At 38.5% G+C, this 13,579-nt stretch overlaps 1 pseudogene; it reads left to right on the forward strand.

Annotated features, from left to right (window-relative positions):
* Positions 1 to 11,946: 11,946 nt before the first annotated feature.
* Positions 11,947 to 12,905, forward strand: LOC125120700 (olfactory receptor 1002-like; annotated as a pseudogene).
* The last annotated feature ends 674 nt before the right edge of the window (positions 12,906 to 13,579 follow it).

The following is a 13,579-nucleotide window of genomic DNA, read 5'->3' on the forward strand; positions in this document are numbered from 1 at the left end:
AGCAAAATACCCCTTTAGCTTTGGGTGATGCCTTGTAATGTAGTGTCCAGGGCGAGTGCCAAATTGTCAGTGGTGTCCACATTTTTAAGAAAGGGAAGTGTAGGGTCTATCTGTTGATACTCCATAAACCCTGTGTTGAGCACTTCATGTTGTGTGTTTTGAGGGTTCCCTTACGGAGATGAGGGGACTATTTCACAGCAAATCAAGGATCTAGAAAATGATGAGCAATGTCCCAATAATAGACTGTGTGTTTAACAGAAGACTTGCACTCTGGCCCACTTTCAGCCAGGGCTTTATCAAGATTCTCAGACTTTTTCTGGTGTCAATTCAGTGAGACATGAAGAGTCACAGACTTCCTAAATCCCCCAAGCACTAGTCAAGATGTACACCTCCCCAGTGAATCCACAAGACCAGATTGTCCATGTCTGTTCTGCTGCAGGAAAGAAGCTTCTTCATAGAGCACTCATGTGAATGTGTTTGAAAATGTTTTGGTCTGTATGTCAAATTTCAAAGCCAAGTAGTCTGCAGTACACATGAGGTGATCAGCAGGTCACCATGAATATCTGAAGATGGGAAGACTGTTGGGCATATTGCCCAAGTTGGAATGTATATTCCTACAGACAATCTCTTTCTGGAGCACTGATTGAAATTTGGATAGGGGATCAGGAGACAGAAGGAAAATATTGGGTAAAGACCTGGGCTGCTCTCCTGGATGAGATACTTTTGCCAGGAATCCCCCAAGAAATCTTGGGGCAGCAGAATTGAAGACATAGGGAAGGAAATAGGGAGAGAGGAAAATAGAGAGAGAGAGAAAGGAGTTTGACTTCAAGCAATAGTCTAGGCCAATATCTCAGCAACAAGCTGGTGTCTGTGGTTTAGGTGGATATCTGAATTCAGTGAAGAAACAGCACACTTGTCCCAGATTCTTCACTCCTTATTGGTGTGACTATTGAAATTTGGCATGTATATTCACTGCTCTCCACTGGAAAAATAAGGGTTCGAACCCATGTTTGGCACTCTTTTCCTCTAAAGTGTCATAATTTTTGGATCAGTGTAAATTACAGAATATATTTTCCCTAAGATGAAAAGTCCCTTCCCATGTATGGGGCTTCTCATTTTGTGTTCTTCCTCACTCTATCCTTGTTTTCAGTATCCAGGCAATTTTGGAACTCTGTCTTTTTCACTCACATATTTTCTTTTCCCATAGACAGTAATACTGTGTGGTCCTGGAATGTAGACTTTGAAATAAAAGTTTGACTCTGAGCTGCCACACATGTTCATGGAAACATCCATAATTATGTAGAGAGCAGGCAGGCCCTGAGTGGGTGGAGTTGCCTTCCCTCTTAAAGTTCCAAGCCAAAAGCTTGCCATGGCAATGGTATGAGGCCCATGGAGCCTTGCAGCTGAACTGCCACTCTGTGAGATGAGAGGTGTGGGTGGGCATCAAGTGGGAATTACTTACCCTCACACTTTGCTGGTTGGATGAAGGGCACCCTGAGCCTTTGTTTTGGAGGTATGTTGATACTGATGTAAATTCTGATCCTTCAGAATGGTGGTACATTGTGATGAATAATATTATCTACATATTTATACTCATGGCCATGACTCTCATCAATCAACGGAGCTAGACCACAATTATACAGGTTTTCTGTATAATCATGGTATATATTAAAGGGACCAGTGAACCGACCACCTCAAGTTTTTCCTAAATGTGAAAAAAGACTCGTGGCTAATGATCATTTTAATCACATCATCCTAGAGCAAAAACAAGTAAATCATGGCCCTCTGCTTTCAATCAGGCATGAGGCCCCTGATGGCACCAATGAAGTAGATATTCAGAATGGGCAAATTACAGCTTCACACTTCTCAATGTACATGTCAATAGCTGAAACCACATGCTCACAGCCCAAAGGCAAAGAAATTTTACAGACAATTAAATCCATATATTTCAGGTTGGATATCCATGGGTTAAAAAGCAAAAGCTCTCTTTCTCTTTGGGGGCTGGTTGGCAGTGTGGTGACCATCAGGTTAGTGGTGTCCAAATTTATAAGGAAGTGAATGAGGGCCTCTCTCATGTTCCTTCATGAGCCCTAGGTTGAGGACTTCATATTTAGGGTATTGAGGTTTCCCTCTTTGGAAGAGAAGTGTCACTGTCCCTGCAAATAGAGGGTATAGAGAAGGATGAGGTATGTCCCAAATATAGATTGTGTTTGGGTGACAGAAAATTTGCACTCTGGCCCACTGTGAGCCAGGCCTTGGTCAAGGGTGCTCAGACCATATTTTCTTTTCCAACTGAGGGTAATACTGTCTGTTTCTGGGATGCAGTTTTTGAAATAAAATGTTGAGCCTGAACTTCCACACATGTCCAGGGAATCAGCCACAATTCTATAGAGAGAAGTTGGGTTCAGAGTGGTTGTAGCTGCCTTCCCTCTGAAAGTTCCAGGCCAACTGGTTGCCACAGCAATGGACTGACACCCATCAAGAATTTTCATCCAACTGCCACTCTGTGAGATGAGAGGTGCATGTTGGGTGGCATTTGGGAAGCTCTCACCCTCACACTTTGAGGGTTGGTTGATGGCCACACTGAGATGTTGTTCTGGATATATGTTGATGCTCATCTAAATGCTGTTCCATCTTATGATTGGTACATTTAATGAAAAATATTATCTGCATCTTTATCTTTGATGAACAGTATTATCTCCAACTTTCACCTCATGGCCACCACTCTCATCAGTCTCCTGAGGTATGCATTGAATATAGAGGCTTGCTGTTTCATCACGGTGTATATTAAAGTAACCAGTGAGCTGACCACATCAAGGTTTTCCTAAATGTGAACAAAGACTCGTGCATAATGGCTGTTTTAAATATGTCATTCCAGAGCAAAAATCAGGAAAAAAAACCCTCTGCCTTCAGCCAAGCATGAGATCTTTGATTTTGCCCTTGAAGTATACATTTCAATAGGGGAAATTAGAGATCTACTCTTCTGAATGGACATGTCAATAGCTGAAACCACATGCTAGCTCTATAAAGGCAAAGGAATATTAAAACAGAATGAACTGTGTTTCAGGTTGGATTTCCATGGTTGATCAGCAAAAGCCCACTGATTATTTGGGTTCAGACAGGTAATGTGGTGACCAGGGCCAGTGCCCACAGGTTAGTTGTGTTCTCATTTGTTAAGGGAGGGATGGAAATTTTCTGGTGATCCACCATGTGCCCTGGATTGAGGTCTTCAACTTGAGGGACTGGCAGTTTCCCTCTTGGAAGAGAGGGGAATCTCTCTTGACAATGGAGGGTATAGAGAAGGATGAGGAGTGCCCAGGATATAGACTCAGTTTGGGTGACAGAAATTTGCACTCCAGTGCATTGTCTGCCAGTAAGTTTTCACGGTTGCTCATACCAGTGTTCAGATTCCATTTCATTGAGACATGTAGAGTCGAAGACTTCTTTTCCTAAATCCCCATGCACAAGTCTAGATGTCCACCTCCCCAGTGAATCCACAATTCCTGATCATCCAGATGTGTTCCACTTCAAGAAAGATGATTCTTGCTAGAGCATTCATGGGAATGTGGTTGTAAATATTTTGATCTCTGAGTCAAATTTGGGAGCCACATAGACAATAGTTCACATGAGGTGGTCAGTGGGTGACCATGGAGTGCTGAAAGTGGGAAGAGTGGGGGGAGGATGGTCTGAGTTGGAATGTCCATATTCCTAGAGGATCTCTTACTGGAACATGGCTTGTATTTTGGATGGTTGATTGGAAGATGGAGGGAAAATGTTGGGTAAATATTTGGACTGTTCTTCTATCTGAGATATTTCATCCAGGATCAGCCCATGTAAACATGTGGCAGCAGGATGAGAGAGAGAGAGAGAGAGAGAGAGAGAGAGAGAGAGAGAGAGAGAGAGAGAGAGAGAGAGAGAGAGAGAGAAAGGAGTTTTAATTCAAGCAATAGTCCAGGGAATCTTCTCAGCACCAAAAAGTTGTCAGTGGTACAGGAGGATATCCAACTTCAGGGAAGAAACAGCACTCTTGTCCCTGAATTGTCAATCCTTATTTGCATCATTCTTGAAATGTGGCCCTAACATTCACTGGGCTTTGCTGGAAAATATGGTTTAGAGCCCCTGTTTGGCAACCTTTTCAGTTAAAATATCATGTTTTGGGGATCAGGGTAAAGGATAGTAGATAATTTCCCTTATCCATGTAAAGGTCTTTTTGATGTTATGTTCTTCCTAAATTTTTCTGTGTTATGAGGATCCAAGCTATTTGGGAGGTGGGTCTTTTTCACTCATATATATTCTTTTCTAACTGAGAGACATACAGTGTGTTTCTGGGATGCAAATTTAGAAATAAAATGTTGAAACTGAACTGCCACACATGTTCAGGGAAACAGTAACAATTACATAGAGAGCAGGTCAGCACAGAGTGGGTCAAGATGCCTTGCTGATGAAAGTCCAAGGCAATTGTATGATGCCCATTGAGGCCTGAGGTCCAACTGGCATTCTGTGTGATATCAGGTGCATGTTGAGTAGCAAGTAGAGAAACATAAATGTCTCTGTGTTTACAATATTTAATGTATGAATATCATTTTGGGACCTTGTTAAAAAGCAGATTTTGACTCAGTTGAACTGGAGTGGGGCTTCAAATTTTGCATTTCTGATAAGACTACAGGTGATGCTGGTGTTGCTGACTCATGGACCACCTATTGCACAATAGGGCTTTATAGTGTTCATATGACTGTTCCACAGTGTCCTACACCTTGACATTCTGTTGTCATTTGAAAGAGTCTCTTCTTCCATTCTTATTCCTCTTGATTCAGGAACGTTGATCAGAAATCATCAATATTAATAGTCTATTCACTATGATGTCTTGAATTGTGTTCATATGGAATTGAGTAAATAATGAAAATAATTCCATTACTCTGAATTAGAACAACACATTTAATAAGATGACAGAAGCTTAAGTTCTACGGATTAATTTCTCCACACTTTTACTTCATTTATTCTGAAATAGTCTTGCTAAATTGCCATCCAATCATTGCTTGGGTCCCCTGAAATATTGTGGATTCTTACAGTCCAAAAGAAACTACCCTTGGAATGTTCTAATTGTTGTTTCATTACCTTCTTGAGCTTAAATTTATAACTTTATGGCTGAAATCCCCTAAAATGTCATCTGTCTCCTGAGATTACTTTAAGGAAAAAAATAAAACCACCATTGTTCATAATAAGCCCTTTGCCATAATTTAAGCTTTCAGTATTTGAAGATAAGATTACACATCCTCTGATCTTATCTCCAGCCTAAAGCCCATATTTCCAAATAAGATCACAGCATCACTTAAGATTGTGTGACAGACTTTGTTTTTGTTGCTACATTTGTTATTTTGCTGACTCCATGTTTCTTTGTTGAGATCAGACATATATGTTGTCTTCATAATTACATGGTTATACTGTCCAAGGATGATGCGTGGTTGGTGAAAATATGATTAAAATTATAATAATAATTTTCTTTCCTTCTTCATTTATTCAAGTATCTAGCACCTTTCCCCAGGACCCCCAACCGCCATGCACTCTGACAAGCACTGGGGGAGCAAAAATGAGTTAAGCATATTTGCTTTGCTCAAGTTGTTCTGTGTTGGGAAATACTGTATGTATTTGATAAATGCTGTAATAAAGGGATGGTTTATTAATAAAGATGTTATGGAATCACAATGAGAGGGAAAAAATGGTGACCCGGGGTTGTAGAAAAACTTAGTAGAGGACAGAGTAAAAGCAGAAGGGAATTAGGTTTTAGTGAGTATTTACTATATTGAAGGTATTTTATGAATTTTATTTAATTCATTTTTCAAATAGCTCTGTCAGCTAAGCCTTCATCATTTCTCTTTAACATACTTTAATAATACAAAGCCATATATATATATATATATATGTATGTGTATATATATATGTATGTCTATATATGTATGTCTATATATGTATATTCACATATTCATATACACATATATACACACATATACACATACATACACATATATGCATGTATATATTCACGTGAACTTTACTTTTTGCTTACCCTTCTGTGGTCCAAATGTGGTTGACCACTTTTTCTGGGATGTTCTCCCTGTCCTGTCCCTGGCATGTGCTGACACCCAGAACAATAATTCTTTTTGTTTTGTCTGTATTAGTAGGAATGCTCAGTGCTGTAATCATTTTGGTCTCCTATATGTATATCTCAAAACCGTATTGAATCTCCACTCTGTGGATGGGAGGCAAAAAGCTTTCTCTGCCTGTTCATCACATTTGTCTGCTATGGCTGTCTTATATGGTACCCTCTTCATTCATATCTAGCCCAATTCCCACTCATCTCAGGACATTAAAAAAGTGGTATCTGCATTCTATACCACCTTGATTCATGGGCAAAAAAAAAAAAAGATGCATTTTGGAGGACATTGGTTAAGACAAATTTCCTGCTGAGTAGGTAATTTTGAGGGTGACTTTTGCCATTGTACAGGTAGAGCACTCAAGTATTGACTTAAGAAGATAACTGGCTTTGGCTTCAGGAGATCACCAATTACTAAGAGGTCTAAAAGCAGATAAATCCTATACCGTTTCTGGTTCTCAGAGTCTTAATTTGTAAAAGGAGCATACTGGACTCAGTGCCATCTGAATTACTTTCTTCTCTAAGGTTATGTAATTTTATACAATATGTCCAAATGATCTATGTCATGAGACCAAGTGTCAGTCATGCTCCAGGTGAAGATTAACTGTAAAACTATGTAAGGTCATAAGTCAAAGTCCAGCCAGCCAGTTGAGGTCTAGGAAGATATATAAAAATAATCCCAGAGTCTCAAGTCTGGCACTTTAAATTCAGCCTTAGCTCAGATCATCCCTCTCCCAGAACAAAATTCTGTCCATTCAAGTTTGATCTTCCTAGGACTATCTTTCAAAGAAATAACTTTAATTCCTTTCAGTTCTCATGGAAAGTTCTCATCTCATTACCTAATGGCTGAAAGAAGTTAGATTCATCTCATGACTTTTCTTCCTGTGGCCATATTCTTACAACTATTTGCCCATTATCTATGTACTCAATTGTTTTAAAATGCTTATTGAAATTTACTGTTTAAGGCATTATTCTTGAAGGTGGAGACACAGCATAGAAAAAGAAACAAAATCCATGCTCATTCTTATAGGATGATAAGATGCCATTAAAATTCAATGTTAGGTAATGGTAATTGATTTGAAGAAACATAAAATTGGGTAAAGAGAAAGAGAATGAGTTTGAGTGGGGTTAGTTTTACTCAAAAGTGTACTCAAAGGATGGTGAGAGATGGCCTCCATGAGGAGGGGGTTTTATAGCAGAAAACTGAATGAAGTAGAGGAAAAAATTGTGTGGCTATAAGGATAGAAATACACTATGAACAGAAAGAAGAGAGAAGAATCTTCTGAGGTAGAATCTTTTCTTAATTTATTTTTTTAAATTAAAGTATAGTTGATTTACATGTTGTGTCAATTTCTGTGTACAGCATAGGGACCCCAGCATACACATACGTACATTCCTTTTTTCATATAGTCTTCCATCATGTTCTATCCCAAGAGATTGCATATGATTCCCCATGTTATATAGAAGAAGGACCTCATTGCTGATCCACTGTAAATGTAATAATCTGCATCTACTAACCCCAAACTCCCAGTCCATCCCCCTCCATCCCCCCTCCCACTTGGTATCCACAAGGCTCTTCTCTGTATCTGTGAGTTTGTATCTGTTTTGTAGATAGGGGTTCATTTGTGCTGCATTTTAGATTCTACATATAAGTGACATCATATGATATTTGTCTCTTTCTGACTGACTTCACTTAGTACGAGAATCTCTAGCTGTATCCATGTTGCTGCAAATGTCATTAATTCATTCTTTTTATGGCTGAGTAGTATTCCATTTTATACATATACCACTTCTTCTTCTACAGCCATACCACCCTGAACACACCCAGTCTCATCCGAGGTAGAATCTTGCTTTGCTTTTTCCAAAAACAGCACATGTTTGAGTGAGGTGGTGAAAGGTAGGAAAATCTACATCTTTTTATCAGTCTACTTCATTGGGCTCTTATGAGGTTCTGAATGAAGAAATGCTCTCAAAACACTTTGAAGAATGCCCAGCATGTAGTAAGCATCTCCAGTAATTAGATTAATATCCTGAGGCAACTTTTAGATGAATAGGTGTCATTTGTTTTCTGACATGTGTTGTAAGACACCTAATTGCTTACAGAAATTTTTTGCCTCATGTTAAAATATTTTTAAATTTGAACCCAAACCTGTTTTTCAAAACTTATATTTTAAAATTTCGTATATCCAGGGTGGACTAGGTTTGTCTCTCAAAGATGCTGTGCTATCTAAAGTTATAGCTCTCTATTGCTGCACAGATAAACCTGGTTCATCTTATATTACTTTACCTGAATCTTAACCTCCATTTGAGCTTCATTATATCCAAGAGACTATTTCCAAAACCTCTGTTATAATGATCCCACCCTCCTGGTAATTCATGGGCCAATCATGAGGTCCCTAAGTGCTGCTGGGCATCCACACTCTGATTGTAATCTCTCTGAAGCAGGGCTTTATTTTTGGTTCTCATATCTGCACTGTGCCAATGGCTGTTGCTTATCATGCAGAGGTTGAAGGTTCAACACTGGAATTTCCAAGAGGGAAGGTGGTCCCAAAGGGAGATAAAATTTTATTTTGTGCAGTTACTCTCTAAATAATTTTCTCATAAAATAACTTTAATTTCTTCTCTATAGGCCTGATCTCCTGAGCTTCTGTTTCCCTGGGAATTATTATACAACAGTTCTTGAGAAAAACCTCTGGTATGTGTTGTGTAGAATTGAGTCAATAAACCCTTTTTTATCTGGGAAGACCCAGATTTGAAGGTGGTATCTCTATACTGTAGGAGCTGAGAAGAATGGCATGTCTACATTGGAGGGTAATTTATTTTCCTATCAGGAAATATTAATTTTGTAATGTACCTTGGCATAAACAGTCAAAAAGTCCAGAGCATGTTTCTTAGGACAGGTGAGTTAAGTGATTTCCTAAATTACCTTCTGGAGGCCAGATAGAGAAACTGAGTTTAGAAGTCTAACAAAACGTCCCCTCTAAGCTTATTGTGAGGAGTAATTTGGTATACATAGAATGTTTAGTCTTTGTCTTTTGGTTTTAATGACCTAACTTTAATGTACATTTTGTTTGAATTTTGCATTTGGCATGGAGATGCTAAGTATGCTACAAGACATATGGGCTCATAGAATGCTATAATGAAGAGACTTTGATTTCTTTGTGTCTTTTTTTTTATGGCAATACCTGAAACTTATGGAAATTCCTGGGCCAGCTATGCCCTATGCCACAGCCACAGCGAAACTGGATCCAAGCCACACCTGTGATCTGTGATGCAGCTTATGGCATTGCTGGACCCCTAATTCATTGAGCAAGGCAAGGGATTGAATCTACATCTTCACAGAGACCATGTTGAGTTCTTATTCGCTGAACCACAAAGGGAACTCCTTTTCTGGGTCTTAATATCTTCATGTTACGTATACTGAATATTATATGTAGAAAACAAGCCTCTGAATTATCTGTCTTGAATTCCTGCTACTCATGCCCAGAGTCACATGCATACCTAAGACCGTGAGTTTTCTGTATTGGAAACTATGTTTTGGGTAAGGCTGGGGAAAATAAAGTAATAGGTACCTCAACTGTCAGAAATTTTTGCTTTCATGTAAGAGTTTTGAGTTGGTTGCGATCATAGATGAGCATATTCTAGTTTTACCCTCATACAATTTTTTATCACCTCAATTTATTTTGGCACTTAAACTGTTTTGTTTCCATCTTGCTTGAGTGCTAACAAATATAAGTGACCTGAAATGTTTCTGAATTTAGAAAATATTAAATTTTTGAAACATTTTACTAACTAATGTATGATAATTCTCACTAATCTTAAATTCCATCCCTCTTTTCTGAGTTCCATTGGCTCTGAGACCACAGGAGGTCAGTGGCTTTTATTTCATTCATTTCCAGCTAAGCTAAACCCTCTTCAATCTGTCTTACCAGAGAGGATGTCATGTGATGTCTGTCAGTACATCTCCCACCACACACCCCATTAATATATATATTTTTTCTTTTTAGGGATGCACCTGCAACATATGTAAAATTCCCAGACTAGGTATCAAATAGAAGCTGCAGCTGCCAGCCTACTTCACAGCCATAGCAACGCAGGGTCTGACATACGTCTGTGACCTACACCACAGCTCATGGCAACGCTGGATCCTTAACCCACTGAACAAGGCCAGGGATAGAACCTGCATCCTCATGGATACTAGTTGGGTTCATTACTGCTGAGCCACAACAGGAACTCAAAATCCATAATACTTTTGTATGATTGTGCTGCTGGGATCTGGTTATTTCCATGTCCAAAATTTATACCTCCCTTCTTCAATTTTCATTTTTCATACTATACTCACTTTCCTTTTCTCTAACATCCTAATAGTTTTTTTTTTTCTTTTTTCTGAAACCTTTCAATTTTGAAATTAATAAAGATTCACAGTCAAGTTCAAAGATAGTCCAAAGGGGGCCTCACATACCTTTCTTTCAGGTTCCCCCCAGTTTACCACTGCAGGACACTATAAAAAAAAAGAGAATGAACATTGGTATAATGTGTGTATACTTCTGTATCATTTTAGCACACGTGTAGATTTGTTTAACCACCACCACACTCAGGATACAAAATGATTCCATCTCCACAAAGACCTCCCATGTGCTTCCTTCTTTATAATCACATCATTACCCTACTTTCCCAACATTCGTAATCCCAGGTGACCTGTTCATCTCAAAAATTTTGCCATTTGAACACATTATATAAATGGAATCATAGAGTATGAGACCTTTTGAGATTTGTCTTCAACACTAATGCGCGTGAAACCCAGTCAAGTTGCTGCGTGTATCATAGGTTGTGCCTCTTAATTACTGAATAGTATTCTGCAGTATGGATATACCACAGTTTGCTTCACCATTAACCTATCATAGGACACTTTGATTGTTCTAAGTGTTTGGCCATTATGAATGAAGTTCCTATGAATAAAAAGTGTACAGGTTTTCTGTGAATATAGCTTTTTATTTCTTGAGATCATTGCCCATAAGTGTCCTTTTCATCCTCAACATATTATTTTTCTTTCCCAGTTTCAGATAACACTCAATGGATGACAACACCTGTTCAGTATTTCAGAACTGATCTCTTCTTTTGGACTAAAAATTCACTGGAGTTTGATTATTTTAATCACCTACAACATATGGGGAATGTCAGTGTTTTGAAGAAGGTGTCACAGAGTAGACACTATGGAGGACTTTGACCCTGTTCAAAACCCAGCTTCTTTTATCTAGGCTTGCACTCCTTCCTAGACTTCAGAAGTTATATTTTAGATTTTACCTATTTTTTCCAGAATCTAAAGGAAGTGGCAAGAAAGTTATATTCCTCACACCTTTTCTCTAGAATGAGAACTGTCAGCCTGAATTCATAAAGGTCACATAAAATACTTCACCTATGAAATGTGTTTTAAAACACCCTTGGTTCAAAGGCAGGGATTTTTAGAAACATAATCTGGCATAGTTAGAGGACTTGCCTTAGATAATCTCCAGAGGCCATTTCTACACCTAAAAAATGTATGCTTCTCTTCAAAAATCCTGTTTTGATCAAGAAAAACTGAAAACCCAGTGAGATTTGGTGACTCAGTAGTGCACAGAGAGTTCGCAGATAGGATGACAGACAAGAAGTCAACATCAGGACTGTTATTTGACAGTCTACCCCATGAAAGATAAAAACATAGAAGCTATATTCATTTTTTAAAATCAAGAAGTCCAGTTATGAATTGATTCAAAGGAAAAATCTTTCTCTTTTTCATTACAGCTTAGATTGGAGAAATGGATTATGGAAATCAAACTTTGGTGATGGAGTTTGTTTTTGTGGGCTTGGCAAATCACTTCCAGCACCAGGTGGTTCTTTTTGTGATATTTCTCTTGGTTTATCTTGTCACTCTACTGGGAAACTTGGGGATAGTCACTCTCATCAGGATGGATTCTCGACTCCACACCCCCATGTACTTTTTCCTCAGCCACTTGTCCTTTGTGGATGTCTGTTCCTCTTCTTTCATTGGTCCCAAGATGTTTACTGACATCTTTCTGGAGAAAAAAATCATCTCTTTCTTTGGTTGTGCTGCTCAGTTATGTTTTGTTTTGTTTTGTTTTGTTTTATCAGTTTGTAGTGACTGAGTGTTTCCTTTTGTCTTCCATGGCATTCGATCAGTGTATGGCCATCTGTAAGCCCCTATTTTATGCACTCATTATGTCCCAGCGAGTTTGTGTGCAGCTGGTGGTAGGGCCTTATGCCATGGGTCTTATAAGTGCTGTGATTCATACAGTTTTTTTTCCTTTTGCCTGCCTTACTGTGGTTCAAACATCATCAATCATTTCTTCTGTGACCTTCTTCCAGTTTTCTCCTTGGTATGTGCAGACACACATGTCAATAAATTTTTACTTTTCATTGTGGCTGGAGCTGGAGGAGTCCTCACTGGTGTGATCATCTTGGTCTCCTACTCTTACATCGTCATGGCCACCTTGAGAATTCGTTCTGCTTATGGGAGGCGGAAAGCCTTCTCCACCTGATCTTCACACTTAGCTGACTCCATTCTTTATGGGACCCTCTTCCTTACCTATGTATGGCCAAGTTCTAGTTTCTCCTTGGACATCAACAAAGTGGTTTCTGTGTTCTACACAGCTGTGACTCCCATGTTGAACCACTCATCTCTAGCCTGAGAAACAAGGAAGTCAAAAATTCATTCAGAAGAGCATGTCAAAGGAATAAGTTACTTGTGGGTAAATAAACTGGAATACCATTTTACTACATATTGGGAGCTAACATGTATGCAAGATGCAACTGCATGGCCTGTATATAGGAAGTCCTAATTTTACGTTGAGAACTCCCTCTGTGTCACTGACAAGTCACACAGTGCCTTTAGGTCACAATTTTCTCACTTTTTTTTCCCTCATTTCTGATTCAATAGGGATGCATTTTAGAACTTTCAGCTCAGATGAGTAGATCATTGAATCCCACGATTTTAAAAATATTTTTATTCACACACAAAACATTTTATGATGAGAATATGAGAGATTCTTTGTTAAATTCTGAAAATAAATGCTGTAATCACAAACAGTGGCTTAACAATACTTCTGTTTTGCCTGTAATGTGTCAAGAGTGCTCATTGTTTGTGATCTTGGCCTTGACTTTTTAAACATAAACTGTTAAAAAGTGTATTAGGCCTGTGGCTCTAATGGATAGCATGGTGAGCATAGTTAATAATACTGCATTGTGTATTTATTTGTAAGTTGCTGAGAGAGTATATCTTAATAGGGGTCATCATAAGAAATAAGTTCATAACTCTTTATGTGATTGATAAATGTATTGTGTAATCATTGTGCATATGAATCATGATGTTGTATACCTTGGACTAATACAATATTATATGTCAATTATGCACTGGTAAAAATGAAAAAAAAA

Source organism: Phacochoerus africanus, chromosome 2 (assembly GCF_016906955.1).
Source record: "Phacochoerus africanus isolate WHEZ1 chromosome 2, ROS_Pafr_v1, whole genome shotgun sequence".
Lineage (NCBI taxonomy): Eukaryota > Metazoa > Chordata > Mammalia > Artiodactyla > Suidae > Phacochoerus > Phacochoerus africanus.